The sequence below is a fragment of the Neoarius graeffei genome, chromosome 8, assembly GCF_027579695.1.
Source record: "Neoarius graeffei isolate fNeoGra1 chromosome 8, fNeoGra1.pri, whole genome shotgun sequence".
NCBI classification, from domain to species: domain Eukaryota; kingdom Metazoa; phylum Chordata; class Actinopteri; order Siluriformes; family Ariidae; genus Neoarius; species Neoarius graeffei.
Genome location: NC_083576.1, coordinates 43,401,460 through 43,421,496, shown reverse-complemented (window position 1 = coordinate 43,421,496; position 20,037 = coordinate 43,401,460). Strand labels below are relative to the sequence as shown.

The following is a 20,037-nucleotide window of genomic DNA, read 5'->3' as shown; positions in this document are numbered from 1 at the left end:
AGTGATGCGACTTTACAAAGACTAGAAAATGATTCGCGATTATAACCTCAAATAAACAATGACATGCTAACCATTGGAGACAAACAAGCGAGAGGCATTGAAATGGCTACCCAACATTGCATGATGGACATGCTCATAGCAGCTTAGCTGGAAAAAGTTCGTGATAATTTGCAAGTAGACTAAAACATATATGCAAAGCTGAAAACAATACGCAGTCCAATGATAGATACCGAATTACAAAGCATAGAAAATGCGTTGTGGCCATAACATCAACTAAACAATGGCACGATAGCACTTACGAGGCAAGAGATACTGAAATGACTAGACACCACAGTAACATAAACTGAAATGACAGTGAATCGTGCGCATTTACCTTACTGTTCCTTGTCTTCTTTCTCTCCCTTTCTTCCTCCTCTTCTTTCTCTCAGTCGTCGTTGTTCTATTTCCCCCCCCCCCCCCCCCCCCCCCCACTTCGTTCTTCGTCCTCAAAGGCTCACCACACGACTCCGCTCGTTCGGTCTTCAGAAACGTTGTGGGGTGGGGGAGGGGGCAAATGTATTGGCTTTCAAATTAGCCAATGAAATCTCTCCAGTTACCAATGGTACAAATTGTCTGATTAATTCAGTCCTAAGATACAGGTTGTATGTACAAAGTGGTCAAAAAGGTTCTGTTAATCTAAAATAATTGGGTTTCAAACGAGATCATTATTTCTGTCCAAGACACCTAATGTATTTGGGTCCATATAAAATGTGGGTTTACAGTGTAATGCAATTCTTTTAGGCTGAACATATTTAAACATGGAATGGAATGTCTGAGTTCTTGAGTAGGTTGTTCTCAGTGGGCCTTTGAGAAGAAGAAAACAGATCAGACTCCTTCACACAATCACAGATTTTACCAACATCATCTGTTAGATTCAATTCATTTTTCAAGAGTAACTGCAGTTTGCTCAAAGTGTAATCCAGGCCTAATTCATGTACATTTAACATCTCTTCAACAATAACCTGTGTTGTTGAAGCTGGAATGAGGAGCTGCCCTTGCAATCTTAGATGAACAAACGTTCCTAAGAAAGATTTCACTGAAATTTGCTGGCAAGTCAGTATTTTCATCTGCACCATCTAGGTCAGAGATGTTAGAATCTTCATGTGTTATGAGAGGAGATGGAGGTGTAGACCTATTTTCTGTGAATGAGTCACTGATATTATTGACTGAACATTCTGTGTTTCCTGGACATGTGCGCCTTAAATGATGATTTCACAGTGAATTCACTATGACAGCCAGTCACTGGACAACCCACAGATCTCCCCCTGCTATATGCTCATTTAAATGCCCTATCAGTTCTTTCACAGTCTGAAATTGACTCCTACACAAGGAAATGGCACAACTAAAATGTGTGACAACGGCAGAATTACTGGACCTAGCAGCTGTACATTGTGCTTCCGATAGAAATGAGCCTTGAAAGCTGAGTATGTGCAAAATGCCTGCTTGCAACTGGTGCTGTCACATTTAAACACGCAGCGCGGTTCATTCCTATAAACTTTACAGTGAAGCACATAACCCCTTAATGTTTCAAACCTCTTGCGACAAAAACGACAAATTTTTTAACCAAGGTTACAAACAATTTCTTACCAAGACATCTTCCTAACTACCAACTCACACAAACCATAAATCCACACAATTTGTTGTAATAACCCTACAGAATCATTTTAGCTAAGTTTGGAAATAACCGAAGATAAGCTACCAACACTCCATGTCACTTCAGCTACATTGCGTTGCAACAAGACCACGTAGTGGTGGGAAGACTAACGTTAAATTCGGCAAAAAACACGACATCCGAGTTAATCGACACCAACCAACAATAACTTCAAGCTATGTAAAAAAAAAGACACTTATTTTCTATTGCTTCCTAAGGTGTTTTTACTTCACTTACTTCATCTGCCATAAGTGCAGGCAATCCGTCGTCTCCTTTGTGCTCACAGCTCAGGTGCGTGGGAAAGCTCGAAAATAAAAGTTAACATCCGTACAGCCACTGAATCAGCGACAGGAGTTTCGACTATGAGCTTTTTACATGGGGGGAGCATGAGAGAACGCTGATCATGCATGTTCCATCTTGTGCTATTGAAGAAAATACATATTAACTTATTTACTGTTAACAATGTTTTATTTAATTTACAAGATATTAAGTTAACAATGTTCAATTGTAGTTTCACTAAAATTAACAGATGTATTTGGTTTGTTTACAAAATATGTTGACAATTATTCATTTAATTTACAACATATTTAGTTAAAAACAAAGAATGTATTTTTAACATTATGCTGTCGTTGTCGAAATGACACTTCCCTGTAATTGAATATACAATTTTAGTGTGTAACATTTACAGAAATAGCTCATTTCTACAAAAATGTTTATAAACAAAGTTGTACTGTAAAGTTAACAGACATATTTGATTTGCTTGTTTACAACATATTAAGTTAACAATGTTTAATTTACAAGATAAGTTAACAATGTTCAATTGTATTCTCATTTACAGCATTTTTATGTAGCTATTTTACAGCATTTTAATGTTAATTTTACGGACACTTTTTAGTGTGTAGTTGACACTTTCTGGTAAAGTATTTCTTCATTGGAGGCACTGTGCTAGTTATTTACTAAACTCGTACAGTACTTACCTATTCTAATTTTGATACTACAGGGTTCTCCACAGATTGAAAATATAGGGGGGTGGGGGTCAATCGGATGACCTTGAAACAAATTTACATAAATCTACATTCCGTTTGCATAAAATTTGCATAAAATACTCTCAAATAGTAATAATTTAGAATAGAGGAATCAACTGGACTGGCACAAAACACATCATACATCAAACATTACACACTTGCACATCATATTCAGACACATTGTTTGAAATGGAACTCGAAAAAAAAAAAAAAAAAAAAATATATATATATATATATATATATATATATATATATATATATATATATATATATATATATATATAAATTTTTTTTTTTTTTTTTTTTTATTTAGCAAACTACAAAAAAAGTACAGAAAAGTTTTTGTATTAACTATATTCACACTGCTCCACAAAAGCTGACATTGTTTGAAATGGAAATGTAATTTCAGGCACCACTGGAAGAATTTTTTTTTTTTTAGAGAGTAAAGTACATTGAAAAGATGTTTTAACTATATTTACACTGCTCTATGGCTATATTTACACTGCTCTATGGTAGGGCTGAACGATCTATTGTTTTCGACCGAAAATTGCGATCTCAGACAACACGATTTTGGGATTGTCAAAGCCGCGGTTTTTCTCAGTGCTCCTAAACTGAGCCATGTTTTGTTTAGTCAATAAATTGTCCTCATTTTTTACACTACAGACAAAAAAAAATTACGTTCAGGAAAGCCTTGTGGTGCTCAGTGTGAAATAATTTTGTGAATATCTCCTTCCGTTTTCGTGTAAATCCCCGTTGTTTGGAGGGAGCGCACTGAGGGAAAAGTGCGCTTTCTCTGTCTGTCTGAGCGTGCGGGTGGGGGAGGGGCGGCTTGCTCACACACACAGGAGGGAGGGGCCCTGCAATAGCGACTGCTACAGCCACTGCATCACTCTTATTTCCCACAGGGGAATTGTTGGCTCTAGTTATAATTTATAATGCTTATGTACATTCTTTTACAAAAGTGCAAGATTTTGATGCTGCTGAGCCATTGATCAACCTTTTTTTTTTTTTTTTTTAAATGTCTGATATGTTGTAGATGGGAAAAGTAAAAAGCAAAAGTTTACTTAAAGATGGCTCTTTTTTTATTTTTAAGTTATTATAACTTGTTCCTCAGGCACTCAATGTTAATAAACAGGCCTACATTTGAAATTTGTTGACCTCAGTTTTCATTCTTGCATTAGCTTTATGGAATTCATTGTATTAATTAATTTGCACTGAAACTTGGTTTAAAGAAAAAAAATCGTGGTTGAAATCGCAATATCTGCCAGAAAAATCGCAATTCAATTTTTTCTTAAAATCGTTCAGCCCTACTCTATATAGCTATATTTACACTGCTCCATCCATGTTCACCAGTTAACAGTCTAAGAAGATAAAGGAAAATGACATTGTAATTTAAACTCATTCATACAGACTCAAGCAAAATGCATTGTAATAGTTACACAGCCTATCTCGAACTTGGTGTCGATTCACACGTTATAAAGGCGTGTTATCTCCCAGCGTAAGAACAATGTGTCAAAAATGCCGAAGTGTGAAATGCTTTTCTTAGACTAGAATTGTCAGACTGACTAAACTAATTGCTGGTAAATGCAGGGCTTTCCACAAGCGCCGGCTGCCGGCCAAACAGCCGACTACACAAGTCCAGCCGGCTACTTTAATGACTTATTTTTGTAGCCCACAGGCTCTAAATATTAATTTTCGATTTTAATAAAATTAAATGTTTATCTAACGGACTGAATGTCAAACTGATTTGCGCTGTTTGTACCGATAATAACCACAAATTCCCCGCCGACTTCACTGATCAAGGGAGAGTAACTCATCCGCGGCCCCGACATGCAGTGTGTGCGCGCGCGCTCGGCGGAGGCAGTAGTGTGTCGGAGGGAACAGAAGCAGAGATGACGCTTATTTTGTCTCCAGTAAACCAGCCTTCTCTCGTTCAATTATGTGCTGGCATCAAAAGACACCGTTGGTTGTAAATGAAACCAAACTGAGTCGTTGGAGTGTATTTTCATACACAAGTGGAGAAATGTTCGCTGAGTGTTTGTGTAGCCCCACTGCAGACCGTTGTCGTTGTTAATTCATAGCATGCTCAGCTGCGTGAATGCGTCATGCACCGAAAATAAGAGATTTACAAGCCAGGAACGCCTCATGATGCAATACGCAAGAAAAGATTTACTGCCATTTTACTTTGTATTTGAGTAAAGTGAATAAATAAATGGTCTGTGGAAAATGCATTTAATCCTGGGAACTGCGTGCACAGGAGTTTGTGTTTTACTCCCGATCAATTCTGGAGAAATTCAGACTTTATAATGGGTGTCTATGGCGTTACACTTCAGTGGAGGTTGTTAAGTTGGTGTAGAGAGCTTGAAAAAGTAGCTCAAACTTTCTCATTTAAACTGTGTTTTCAGCCACAAATTTCACCCGACAGACATTTTCTCAAAAGTGGGAGTCACACTTGTCTTGATTCACACAATGTGTCTACCTGAGCGATAGGTTTTACAGTTTTTGAATGAGAAGCCTGAAAGTAAGGAGAGGACAGCCGCGCTGCCCCATAGACTCCCATTCAAATCCTGACAGCGCTTTTACTACAAAATCACTTGTGTTTAACTCACTCTATTGTCCACATTTTTTTTTACACTAGAGACAAAAAAATTACATCAATGTGTTCATGAGAACCTTGTAGCGCTCAATGTGAAAGAATTTTGTGAATAGCTCCTTTCGTTTCTGTGTAAATCCCCATTGTTCGAGGAGATGGAACTCTGAGAAAAAGCGCTCTTTGCTTGTCATATTGTGTCTCTTCCCTGCACCTGAGCACCGTTACCAAGGCGACGAGCTCCACTCAGGGAGCAGAGAGGGGAGGGGCTGCTCTCTCTCTCACTCACACACTCTCTCTCTCTCTCTCTCTCACACACACACACACACACACACACACACACACACACACACACACACACAGGCTCAGAGCATCGGAGCCTCATAGCCTGCGATAGCGGCTGCTACGCGCACTGCATCACTCACCATTTCCCACAGGGGAATTGTTGTCTCTAGTTTTGTGTCGTCGCCCCCCCTGGCTGGCTACTTATTTGTCATGGCCGGCTAGTATGAGCCTTAGTGGAAAGCCCTGTAAATGAGTTTCACACTCGGGTGTTGTCGCGTTGTCGGTACTCCAACAGAGAAAGGCTATCTGTCACAAAGAAAACAAAGGGATGTCTCTTCCTTTTGTAAAGGGGCGGCAGAAATTAAACGGGGGCGGGAATTGCAGAAAGGGGGGGTGGCCCGCACCTCTAAAACCCCTCATGGAGAACCCTGTACTATATCTGCTAACTTTTAATGGTAGACAGGAAATCCAGCCAATTCACCATCACCAGCTGGAAACTCAGGAGCCTGTTTTTGTTTGAATGAGTGACCTCAGTGTAGATTAAAACACTAGGGGGAAAAAGGGGTTACATTTTGGAGGCACTGCTGGGATATCCTGCTTACCAGAAAAGGAAAATTAGTGCATTATAACTCTAGTTTGGTTGTGAACCATAAGTTCACTTTGTGTGACATTTAGTTGTTGCTTGTTGCAAACATGGAACTTACTAAAGCTGTAGAGTGGAGTCAAGAGGAGAATGCTAGCCTCTCCCATGCCATTGAACTGGGTAATGTGAACATTGATATAGTGGAGGACACTATGAAAGTGTTGAACACAGTGAAAGTCTTTGGCCATACTAAGATATGGGGTCACTGTGGAGACTCCACAGGTCGCAAGTTATAAGAAATAGGTATAGAAGGAGAAGCAGGGCCTTGGACTGTGCACTTGGTTCAGAGTCTTGTAGTCCCAGAGCCTGATTCAGATTTCCGTTCAAAGTTGTTGACACTACTGCAGCAAGAGGGGGGGAAATACCCTGAAGGATGTTGGGTCCGTTATTTCTGAAGATCCGTCTCCCAAAGCTGATATGAACATGGATTTAGTGAATGCTATAGGTAGGCTAGTAGACAAGTGTTGCGAAAGGCCTGCTGATGGGCCTAGTTACAGAAAATTGAGTGTTTTCTGGACTCAAACCTGTTGCCTCAGGTGAAGAGGAATATGATGCCTGGATGGAGCAGGCTACTCAAATGATTAGTAAGTGGCGGTGTAGTGATGTGGTTAAGAAGCGGCGCATCGTTAAGTTTGAAGGGACCTACTGCTGACAGATTTTTGAAGGTTAGCAATCCCTCTGCTACTGTCACAGATGATTTAGCTGCTCTCGAGACTAGAGTGGGCCAGATCTTATGGCTAAGTTTTGACACACTTATCAAGAGGAGGGAGAAAAACTTTCTTCTTGTATTGGTTGGATAAGCGGTTTCATTGGGCCTTTCTAAAAGGAGGAATTGCAGCAGACGGCATGAACAGAGCCCGAATGTAGCAGTTGATTAAAGGTGCACTGACCAACGATATGGTTGCACTGTGTATCCAAATGAGCCCATTTCTACAAGTAAAAGAAAAGATTATCCCCACAGTAAGATATTATAACCTTCAAAAAAGTCAATATCATAATAGAAATCATGAAGTCCTAACCTCGACTTTTTATCTCGTTTTTGAGACTCTAGTATTTTTGACTTTATCTTATTTTGACACTTCCATCTCATAATTTAGACTTTCACCCACAACTGAATTTCGAGCATAATTTAGATTTAATTTTTTTTTAAACTCAGTTTTGAATTTCTCATAATTGACTTCACATGTGGAATATTTTTTTTTTTCTTTCACTCTCAGAAATGGGCTTCCATATGCACAAAGAACTGAGTATTTGCATAAATATAACTTGAGCATGAATTTGAATAGCAAAACTTGAATTTGAGATCATGAACTTCAACAGCAAACTTCAGAATTTGAACTTCAATATCTGAAGTTTTAAACACTACAGCATGAAATGAGACACCAGAACACAACCTTAAAAGGTTTTCCGCAGGAGTTTGTTTCTTAAACCGTGCACAAGTGAGGAACAGTGTCCTCCACCAGTGTTCATCAGGACCTTTGAATGACTTCAAATGTGTACCCTAGTTCCTTTGGATAGTCCATGTTGAGTGCAAAAAGAAGGCCCATCGGCAAGGCAGTGGCATGCGGGATGTCCTTCAGATCAGGCAGGATCACGCTTTCCTCAAGGACTACTGATGTGACAATGATGTCTTCTCCATCTTTCACCATTACAACAGCAACTTTCATTCCCTGAGTGAATGTCATCTGTGGCCTATACAAGATATCAAAGAAGGCAAAAAATATCTTAACGTCTTTTTGTTCTTGCAGTAATGTTTCTAGGATGGCATCTACAAGGGCCACAGAACAAAGCGAGTTCCATTTGCTTTTCAAACCAGCTAAGAGATCAAACTTGGTGTCAAATTTGGATCAATTTTATCAAAGATGGACCGAGCTTTTCAAAGTAGCTCTATGTTAAGGAATGGAGTGCATATTTTTGTCTAACATCTGCAGAAAGCACATGTTTTTTATTAGGTATGTTTGAGTAGGCATCATTTTGCAGGACCTATTAATTTAAAGTTAACTTGCTTATTTTTGACCACTGTAATAAGACATTATGCTTACCTCAACAGTCTTGAAGCATGAGGAATCCTCCTTAAGAAAGTGAGGAAGGCCCAGCAAAAGAACTGTCCTCTGCCTGTCAGTGCAGCTCTGATTGATTAAAAAGAAAAAATCATAAATACCAGCTGATTATTGAGCATTATCTACCTGTAGACAGTTAAAATATTACTGTTTCAACATTCCATCAAAATGTAATCAAATGAATATCAAAAAGCAGCACTGGGCCAGTTTTTTAATAATTTGTGTATAAGGGAAACTACATACATAAAATCAAGACAATGAACAAGCAGCAGCATTGCTGTTCACACCAGATGTGCATTTCTCCACACTGGTCAAATGCTCAACTATGGCTGCAGATCATGAGTTGCCCAGAGAGCACTGCGGTGAACTATGTAAGTCCAGTTTGTTAAAATGGTTGCTGACTGGGTAGCTCTTTGGGGTACTTCATCCAGTGTGACTTAGCTGTCATAATCCAGGCCTCCTCCACATTAACAAATGGGACATGGGCCAAACAACGAAGTCAAAGTGCAATTCTACACTTCAGTTTTAGTTATTTGATACTATTAGAAGCAGGTTTTTACATCATGATTAACAGCTGAGCTCTGCTCATGATGGAGTTGGCAAGCTGTATGAACGGGAACTCAATACTGCCACTCCAACCTTGATCTCGATTGCACAGACTCTAGCGCCTAATGATGACACTAGCACAAGATGGTACCGTAGTACTTGTACCTGGGATATTCAGGCTTTGTTTTTGTACAAGAGGAAATGGAAATGAGCTTTCAATTTTAATTCATGTCAGTGATTGTAACACAGGACCCAACATTTTAGAATATTTGGGGTTGAGCTCTAATGATAAAGGAGCCATCATTTGAGCACTTGCGTCATTGAGACATCTCGATATTCGATAGATTGTCCTTTTCAGGATAATCATTTTCACTTTCTGTACAGCCACCAGAAATTACACAAAACTTTACAAACACATCAATACCCCAAATGTATACCCACCACCATGCGCATATGCATTCCACCACATTTACAATCTTGTCATTCTCTTGTTTAGTTCGGTTATAGCATATGGGATGAAACTTTTGTTGAATTTTGATGTTTTTTTTTTTTCCCCCCCTCCTTCCAAGCCAGCGACCTATATCGTTGGCCAGAAGGAAGGAGTGTAAAGTATGAGTTAAATGGATGACTGGGATCGAGTGTGCTCTGCATGCAGTGGCTGTGCTATTGAGGTCTGAAAGGTTGGGGGTGGGGAGCCCGATGATCTTGGCAGCTTTGTGTGTGACTTGTTTGTTTCATATAATACACTGACTACAGATAAGTACCTCATATAACCCCATAATAAAAAAAACAAACAAACAAAAAAAAAAACCACTTTTTAAAAACAATCTCATTTGAGAACAACTCACACTTTACCTGCTGTTCCCTGAACAAGGCTGGCCATTTTTCCTTGACTCGTGCTACAAGGGGTTCATCTTCAACTATTTCTTTCCTCCGTAAGGGGAATGTTTTTCATCATTTCACCTATTTGCTTCCAGTCAACCTTTCTTTTCTTCATCTCCATGACCATGGCAGATCTCTTCATTTAAGTCACTGTGGGCTTTCCCTTCTGGAAAATCTGGCAGAAAGTTCACTTCTGATTTTTTTTTTTTGGCCCTTATCACTCCCCTCCAGGAAACACGCGACACAAGTTCTTCAGTTACTGATGGATTTATTTTCTTCCTTTAATTTCATTATCCACCGTCGAACTGTTTAAAATAGTAACAACACATACAGTCACTAGACAATTCTAACACCCAACAAACACCAGAAGGCATAATACAAAAAAAACCACACATACCTCGCTGACTGCATATCACTCAGAGGGAAATGAGTACAGTGGTGCTTGAAAGTTTGTGAACCCTTCAGAATTTTCTATATTTCTGCATAAATATGACCTAAAACATCATCAGATTTTCACACAAGTTCTAAAAGTAGATAAAGAAAACCCAGTTAAACAAAGGAGACAAAAATATTTTACTTGGTCATTTATTTATTGAGGAAAACGATCCAAAATTACATATCTATGAGTGGCAAAAGTATGTGAACCTTGCTATTGAGGTCTGAAAGGTTGGGGGTGGGGAGCCCGATGATCTTGGCAGCTTTGTGTGTGACTTGTTTGTTTCATATAATACACTGACTACAGATAAGTACCTCATATAACCCCATAATAAAAAAAACAAACAAAAAAACCCCCACTTTTTAAAAACAATCTCATTTGAGAACAACTCACACTTTACCTGCTGTTCCCTGAACAAGGCTGGCCATTTTTCCTTGACTCGTGCTACAAGGGGTTCATCTTCAACTATTTCTTTCCTCCGTAAGGGGAATGTTTTTCATCATTTCATCATTTCATCATTTTAGGATTAGCAGTTAATTTGAAGGTGAAAGAGTCAGGTGGTTTCAATCAATGGGATGACAATCAGATTGTGAGTGGGCACCCTGTTTTATTTAAAGAACAGGGATCTGTCAAAGTCTGACCTTCACAACACATGTTTGTGGAAGTTTATCATGGCACAAACAAAGGAGATTTCTGAGGACCTCAGAAAAAGTGTTGTTGATGCTCATCAGGCTGGAAAAGGTTACAAAAGCATCTCTCAAGAGTTTGGACTTCACCAATCCACAGTCAGACAGATTGTGTACAAATGGAGGAAATTCAAGACCATTGTTACCCTCCCCAGGAGTGGTCGACCAACAAAGATCACTCCAAGAACAAGGCGTGTAATAGTCGGCGAGGTCACAAAGGACCCCAGGGTAACTTCTAAGCAACTGAAGACCTTTCTGACATTGGCTAATGTTAATGTTCATGAGTCCACCATCTGGAGAACACTGAACAACAATGGTGTGCATAGCAAGGTTGCAAGGAGAAAACCACTGCTTTCCAAAAAGAATATTGCTGCTCATCTGAAGTTTGCTAAAGATCATGTGGACAAGCCAGAAGGCTATTGGAAAAATGTTTTGTGGATGGATGAGACCAAAATAGAATTTTTTGGTTTAAATGAGAAGCGTTATGTTTGGAGAAAGGAAAACACTGCATTCCAGCATAAGAACCTTATCCCATCTGTGAAACATGGTGGTGGTAGTATCATGGTTTGGGCCTGTTTTGCTGCATCTGGGTCAGGGTGGCTTGCCATCATTGATGGAACAATAAATTCTGAATTATACCAGCGAAGTCTAAAGGAAAATGTCAGGACATCTGTCCATGAACTGAATCTCAAGAGAAGGTGGGTCATGCAGCAAGAAAATGACCCTAAGCACACAAGTCGTTCTACCAAAGAATGGTTAAAGAAGAATAAAGTTAATGTTCTGGAATGGCCAAGTCAAAGTCCTGACCTTAATCCAATAGAAATGTTGTGGAAGGACCTGAAGCGAGCAGTTCATGTGAGGAAACCCACCAACATCCCAGAGTTGAAGCTGTTCTGTATGGAGGAATGGGCTAAAATTCCTCCAGGCCGGTGTGCAGGACTGATCAACAGTTACCAGAAACGTTTAGTTGCACTTATTGCTGCACAAGGGGGTCACACCAGATACTGAAAGCAAAGGTTCACATACTTTTGCCACTCATAGATATGTAATATTGGATCATTTTCTTCAATAAATAAATGACCAAGTATAATATTTTTGTCTCATTTGTTTAACTGGGTTCTCTTGATCTACTTTTAGGACTTGTGTGAAAATCTGATGATGTTTTAGGTCATATTTATGCAGAAATATAGAAATTTCTAAAGGGTTCACAAACTTTCAAGCACCACTGTAAGACTTTCAGGCATACAAGAAGATAAAACAAACTTTAGACTACGCGGCATAGCCGCTAGTCAGCTACTGGCTTCGTCCACTTCAGAGTAAGTGTGCAACAATAAAACGGGTCCGTGTAAAACCCAACCCATGCAACGTCACATCCCATTAACATCAAATACAAATAACATGACAGCCAGTACATATTTCATCACAAATATAAAATACAAATATCAAATATGAAATAAATCAAAAGAAAAAAAAAACACAACCCCAGATATATAAGCAGCTAAACTCCGACCAAATCATTTAATGATTTAACTTAAACCTACATTAGTACCTTGGTCACGTCTCAACTGTCGCACGTTCCCACGTATTGCAATGAACGCACGGAGTGCATTAATAAAAGCATCTGAAGTTGGATCATCCAGCATTTCAATATGTACAGCTCTAGAACACATACATGTGAAAAGAAGGCCATATTTCTTCAGCTCCTTCCTTAATTCCTTCACATAAAATGGACCAAAACAGTCTAGACCAGAATAAGTGAATGGAGCTGTTTCCATTCTTTCAATTGGCAAATCTGCCATTTTTGGTTTCTGTGTACAGCTTCTATACTTTCTACAGGTTGTACACTTGAAAATATGAGCTGCAACTGCACTGCTGCATCCTATGACCCAGACACCATTGGCACGCAATTCATTTACAGTTATTCCTCTCCCTTGATGTATCTTTTCATGGTAGTACTTGATAAACAGGGAGGACACATGGCTTGCCTTTGGGATGATGGCAGGGTGCTTAACATGAAGGTGAAGAGTAGATCTTATCAATCGTCCACCAACTCTAAGGACTCCATGTTCATCTATGAATGGGCTCAATCGGTGCAGCTTATTGGCTCGGTCTTTAGATCTTACTTCGCCGTCCCTTTGTATACTTTCCATTTCAGAACTGAATACATTGTGTTGAACCAATTTAATTATAAATAACTCTGCTTCTTGTCTTTCTTCAATGCTTGTGGCATAACTATAGTTGGACTTATAGCTACTAAAATGCTTCACGTAACACTTAAGACATGCAACGGCCTTAACGGCCCTCTTCCAATCAGAGAACTTTGTCAGTCGATCCAACAGTGTCCTTTCTTCCCTTGCCTTGGTGCTGAACACCTGGACAGCTTTAAGTTCTGGATCACTTCCATTGACTTCTCCCACCTTATCATCTCCGACATCATCTGGAGCAATTGTTTCTTTAATCTGGGTCTGAAACACATAATGGACCTCACCTTTGAGCTGACCCAACACCGTATGCTGAGGAATGACCTGCTTTACAATAATGCGATGACTTACACCAAATACATCGCCATACTGTTCACCTGGGTCACCATAGCTCACAATGCTCCAGCCCAAGTCAGTCCTCTGTGCAAATGGTTCATTTCCCTCTGAGTGATATGCAGCCAGCGAGTTCGACTATCACTCCCCTCCAGGAAACACGCGACACAAGTTCTTCAGTTACTGATGGATTTATTTTCTTCCTTTAATTTCATTATCCACCGTCGAACTGTTTAAAATGGTAACACATACAGTCACTAGACAATTCTAACACCCAACAAACACCAGAAGGCATAATACCAAAAAAAAAAAAAAACACACACACATACCTTGCTGGCTACAAATCACTCAGAGGGAAATGAGTAAGACTTTCAGGCATACAACAAGATAAAACAAACTTTAGACTACGCGGCATACCAGCATAGCCGCTAGTCAGCTACTGGCTTCGTCCACTTCAGAGTAAAAGTGCAACAATAAAACGGGTCCGTGTAAAACCCAACCCATGCAACGTCACATCCCATTAACATCAAATACAAATAACATGACAGCCAGTACATATTTAATCACAAGTTATAAAATTCAAATATGAAATAAATCAAAAGAAAAAACACACAACCCCAGATATATAAGCAGCTAAAGCCCTCTTCAATTTTTTTGCACTTGGTCCAGGGGTACGAGCATTGATTCTGACCTCAGAGCAACCAGCAACTTGCATCTTCTGGTGGAAGTTTTGAATTTTAAACTGAACTTCTAGCAATACCACCTATTGGCAGACCCTGGTTCCTTCAGACATGGATGTTTTGTTGAGAGCTTGAGCCACATGATCATACTCTTCACGTGCTGGATAGGGATTGTGGGCATATATGGCTTCTGCTAACTTGTCTAAGATATCAGACTTCATGTTCTTCAATACATCAAGTAGGGTTCCATCTCTATGGTAGGCTTCATTTCCTTGCCTCAGCTTTAACTCAGCATCAAAAGAAAAGGCAGGAATGATAAATGGTTGAGGCAACTGACGCGTTTGGGTACCACTGGGGCCCCTCCTCAAGGGAAGATGACAAGCTTGCGGTGTTGAGAGTCGAGTCTGTGTTGTATGACTTATACCTTGGTGTGCAATTTCAAAGTTGCTTTATCTTTAGGAAGGTCTGACATGCAACTTAAATTTCACAGGTCATTATCAGTCAGTGTCTTGATACTGAATCACGAGGTCCCAGTCCAAGTTTGGTCTTTACAATTGAGTAGAAGTCCCCAACATTCTCAGGCAAGTTGTCAATGGTAACCCTTCCGATGTCCTCTTCGCTCAAGGTGATCCGCAGCAGCATGATTTAAACTGTCTCAAAACTTAAAAAAAACAAAAAGAGAAGACACAGATGTTACATGTAATTCCATAACCTGATTGTGTGGTCATATTAACACTAGGATTCAAATTTCTCCTCTGAGGAATCAATTAAAAAAAAAAAAAAAAGGTACATCTTATCAGGTCTTTAGGGTGTCTCAAGTCATTGTGCATGGAAGCATTTGACCCACTTGAGAAACCTGGAACACTCCACTGGAACAGTGGAACTAAACTCACTAGTTACCTGGTTAAAAAGGTAGCATGTGCAGCCTTTCATTTACATGACAGGTCAGTTAATGTGTGTGCACTGTATTTGCAGCAGCAGAATTTGGAATTGTTGCTGCAGTAGCAAACAGTACATTTGATAGAGTAGCATAGCTTTATGAAAGTGTCACTGGGGGGGGGGGGGGAATGAGACCAACCTTGCAAATGGCCATTGTAAAATTAAATCTGCCATGCCTCTCTTGCCCTGAACATTCAAATAATTAGTTTCTTTTCCAAGTCTGTAACTTTTCTTGCACTAGGTTATGCATTTCACTGTGTAACCTACATAGTTACTTTTAAAATCACATGAGTATGGAGTACAATTTGAATTGATATTGAAACCTTTCGTCTGCTTTTCTGTAACAAATAAAGCTATGTGATTTGCATATGGGCCAATGAAAACCATGTGAGCGAAAGAAACCCCTGCTGCAGCAGACAGGTTTGAAGAGGTGACAGTGACGATAAGATTTTCTTATTAAAAGGCATTCTATGCAGGGCTCGAAATTCATATATATATATATATATATATATATATATATATATATATATATATATAAAAAATTTTTTTTTTTTTTTTTTTTCACCAGCCAGCTGGACTAGTTACCTTCCAAAGTAACTAGCCAAAACTTCATGTATGAATTTTACTTCTGTCAAAAATGACACAAAAGAGAGTAGTTACCATTGTTCATGACTAATGTGCATTTATTTCAAGACCTGAGTATTTTGATACTGTTAAATACATAAATGAGAACAACACAGAGCACCATAATATAATAAAAAAAATGCCAGATGACTGACCCCTTACTAGTTCTTTTAGGAACCAATTCGTCCGCTTCCATTTTTAATTTGTCGCTGAAATTGACCGAGCTTACACGGTAGCCTATGCAACACCAGCGATTGCACAAACTGAGTCAGCGCTGTAAACCGAAACTACACTGTAAAAAATTTACTGTAAATTTTACAGGAAATTCCTGGCTAATAGTTGCCGCAAATTTACTGTAAATGGGATACAGGACTATTACCGTAGAATAAACACAAGGTACTGTACTTAATACAACACTACTGTAATATATTGCAATATCTTCATGTAAATTTCCAGGGATTTCCTGTAAATTTACAGGATAGAATACTGTAAATACTACAGCAAAAGGGTTGCATTTTACGGCAACTTATTAGCCAGGAATTTCCTGTATTTTAAGGGAGTTATTGTAATTTCACAGGACGGAATATTGTAAATATTACAATTACATGGTGTAACTTGGATAAATTCTTTCATCCTTCTGAAAAGAAACACAAAAAAGTAGTACGTTATCCACTTTTTTTATTTAAAATACAGGAACTGTCTACAACAGTTAATGCAATCAGTAACAATAAATGAAACAAAAGCTCACGGGGGCTGCTGAACTCATACATGGCTGCCCTATAGACCCTTTTCAGTCACGTGACCTTCGTAAACGCGACCACCATTTTGGACATGTAGCGGACTTTGGCTCGAATTGGTTTGAATGCGTGGAAGGCAACAAACGGAGAACATACAAGAAAAAGGAGCGAGATGCAGAAAACACCTTCGCTATCCAGCGACGTAGGACATTTACAGGGTGAGCAGAGGGAGAGGTATTTTCAAAAATTGAGGTTAGCAGGCTTAGAGAGCGACATTTATCTGCTTCCGCCTGGATTGTTTACAGACATACGGAAGTACACGAAGCCCTCGTCTTTACCTGACTTCGGCCCACATGATCTTTATACCTATGTCGTTAAAAACCCATTGCCATACACAGGTATTGATCTGAAAACTCTTGTTTTGAACACTTATTTGTAGGCAGTGCTTAATTTGTAAAGTGGGAGGTCCTGGAGCGCAGAGGATGAGCGGCTCCGGTGCGGAAAAAAAGAGGGGGGAGGGGGGCGCTGCGCTGCGCTTCTGGGCATGTTTTGTAATAACACTGCAAATTAAGTTCATCTGCAGATATTTTGTGGATGTCATTTCATGAGAGAAATCACCAACAAGACAGATATCAAAATCAGACATTAACACTAAAACTTGCATTTTATTTATTTATTTATTTATTTATTTTTTTGGTTACATAGTCAAAAGAGGTGTCGGATCACCGGATCCAGTGTAAATAGCTGCCGGAGCCAACGCCCGAGGTTCCGGAGCGCGCTCCGGCTTGCTCCCCCTCAAATTAAGCGCTATTTGTAGGATACTGCCTCTGATCTGTCCTACAGTCTACCAACAGCAAAGGAACACAACGCTAGCTAATGTCGTTAGCTAATAGCTACTACAGAAGAACAAAGAGGTTACAATGGGTTATTTTAGCCTATTTGGTTACACACTCGCCGCCACAGAATGTTAACAGCAATGTAATGCCTTTTCTGGCTAATTTTATTCGTCTTGCCTCCAACAAAGTGGTCACTGCACAAGCGTTGGTATGCCGAGGGCTGCCAATCTTTCCTGTTTATGGCCGCTATCCATCTTCTCCGTCGGTCAGCATCTACCGGGATCCGATAAAATGATAACCCTTGCCTTGTTTGTTGATGGTTACTACATCCAGGTGCACAACAATATAGTGGCATGATGGAAGTCTTGCTGAAAATAAACACTTTCTTTGCTGCCGTTCCTCAATGCTGGCTGTGGTAAACTACTGGTAGTACATATCCAAAATGGCGGCCGCGTTTGTCGTGACGTCACGTGAAAAGGGTCCATAACAAGTAACATTGACAAGTAACATTCTCTTCATGCATCATATTTAAGAAAGAAAATAAATACAAAATAAAACCAAATGAAGACCCTGTGGAGTTATTTTTTAAATGTATAACAGACTTTACAGAAATCATAGACATTGATGGTGGTAGTAAATATTCATAAAAAGAAAACAGAAAATGAAAAAAATGAATAGCCAGCATAAATTCGGGAAATGAACTACAACCCCAAAACAGAAAAAGTTGGGACAGATGGGAAATTGTGAATAGCTACCACCACTCAACACACATAGGAGGTCTCTCTCACTCACACTCTCTCTCTCTCTCTCTCTCTCTCTCTCTCTCTCTCTCTCACACACACACACACACACACACACACACACACACACACACACACACACACACAGAGAGTAAAATAAGTTTGTAGTGTTTGTTACAGTTTTTCACGATTGTTTACACACTTCTGGGTACTTGTAGCACAATGATGACATGTCACTCATGCACCAACTCCCTTAACCAATTCAGCTAAACTACAAACACAATTCCTGCTTCACACTCAAATTGCAGTTCTTTAACACCTTTTTTCCAAAACACTACACACAATTCTCTGCATTTGGCACAGTTTTCATGAAGAAAATGACTTGTTTTCGTCAAGAACACACTGACATTCAAAATTCTAAATTCCATTACCATTCGATGTATACTTCACTGGGATGAACACTTGTCACAACTGTTAACAACTAGAAATCAGAGCTTTTTAACAAGGGAAAACATTACATGTGATATTGAACAGATGAGAAGATGCAGCACATTGTTACTATAAAGGCTACAGTACATTCTTCTGTTTTTTGAATGTAGATCAGGTGCATTTTTGTGCATTTTGTGCACCATAAAACTTCATTACAGTTTTTTTTTTTCGCAATTGCTAACACATTTTCTGGAAGCATGTCTCACATTGTCTCACATGTCTCAGAGCTCTACACACAAATCCCAAAACTCAGACAGTGTCAGAAATATACGTAAAATTAATTTTTGCCACCCTGTCTGTGCGCTATGAGCATTAGTTTTTCTCAATTAACACATTTTCTGAAAACACGTCTCACATTCTCAAAATTCTACACACAAATCCAACAAACTCACACACAATGGGCAAAACACCTCACTTCTCCTGCAAAATGACACTCTTCACTCAAAACACTTAACTTTAACAAACGCTATTTTGTTGTCAAAATGACACACAGCCATCATTTCAATAGACACTCATAACCATTGACCTCCAATGTGCATATGCTAACACACTATTGTAAGATGAGTGGAAAAACATCATAATGACCTTGACCTTTTTTTGTTCAGTGTTCAATTTACTACAGATGGTATGTGTTGTAAAATAATGAAATATTGCTTTTATACTCACAGCGCACATGAAAGGGTGGCAAAAATGTATTTTATGTGTTCTTATGACACTGCGTGTGAGTTTTGGGATTTGTGTGTAGAGTTCTGAGACATGTGAGACATACTTTCAGAAAATGTGTTAGCAATTGTGAAAAAACTGTAATGAAGTTTTATGGTGCACAAAATGCATAATATGCACAAAAATGCACCTGATCCACTTTCAAAAAACAGAAGAATGTACTGTAGCCTTTATAGTAACACAATGTGCTGCATCTTCTCATCTGTTCAATATCACATGTAATGTTTTCCCTTGTTAAAAAGCTCTGATTTCTGGTTGTTAACAGTTGTGATAAGTGTTTTACCCCAGTGATGAGGAAGTATACACTGTATGGTAATTGAATTTAGAATTTTGAATGACCGTGTGTTCTTTGCGAAAACACGTCATTTTCTTCATGAAAACTGTGCCAAATGCAGAGAATTGTGCAGTGTTTTGAAAAAAGTGTGTTAAAGAACTGCAATTTGAGTGTAAAGCAGGAATTGTGCTTGTAGTTTAGCCAAATTGGTTAAGGGAGTTGGTACATGAGTGACATGTTATCATTGTGCTTCAAGTACCCAGAATTGTGTGTAAACAATCGAGAAAAAACTGTAAAAGCAATATTTCATTATTTTACAACACACATACCATCTGTAGTAAATGGGACACTGAACAAAAAATGGCCTAGGTCATTGTGTTTCCACTCATCTTACAATAGTACCATATGCACATTGGAGCTCAAATGGTTGTAATGAGTGTCTATTGAAATGATGGCTGTGTGTGTCATCTGACAACAAAATAGCATTTTTAGAAGAAAGTTAATTATTTTGCAGGAGAAGTGAGGTGTTTTGCCCATTGTGAGTTGTTTTTTTTTTTTTCGGGTTTGTGTGTAGAGTTTTGAGAATGTGAGACATGTTTTCAGAAAATGTGTGTTAGC

The 20,037-nt window shown here is 39.1% G+C and overlaps 1 long non-coding RNA gene across 1 annotated transcript; it reads right to left on the bottom strand.

The window, feature by feature from the left end:
• Positions 1 to 3,073: 3,073 nt before the first annotated feature.
• LOC132890619 (uncharacterized) lies at positions 3,074 to 10,157 on the bottom strand. The gene is made up of 3 exons (XR_009655224.1): positions 9,695 to 10,157; positions 8,276 to 8,362; positions 3,074 to 7,925 (listed from the first exon to the last, which is right to left on the bottom strand). It is a non-coding gene; the product is annotated as an uncharacterized LOC132890619 (long non-coding RNA).
• Positions 10,158 to 20,037: the final 9,880 nt, after the last annotated feature.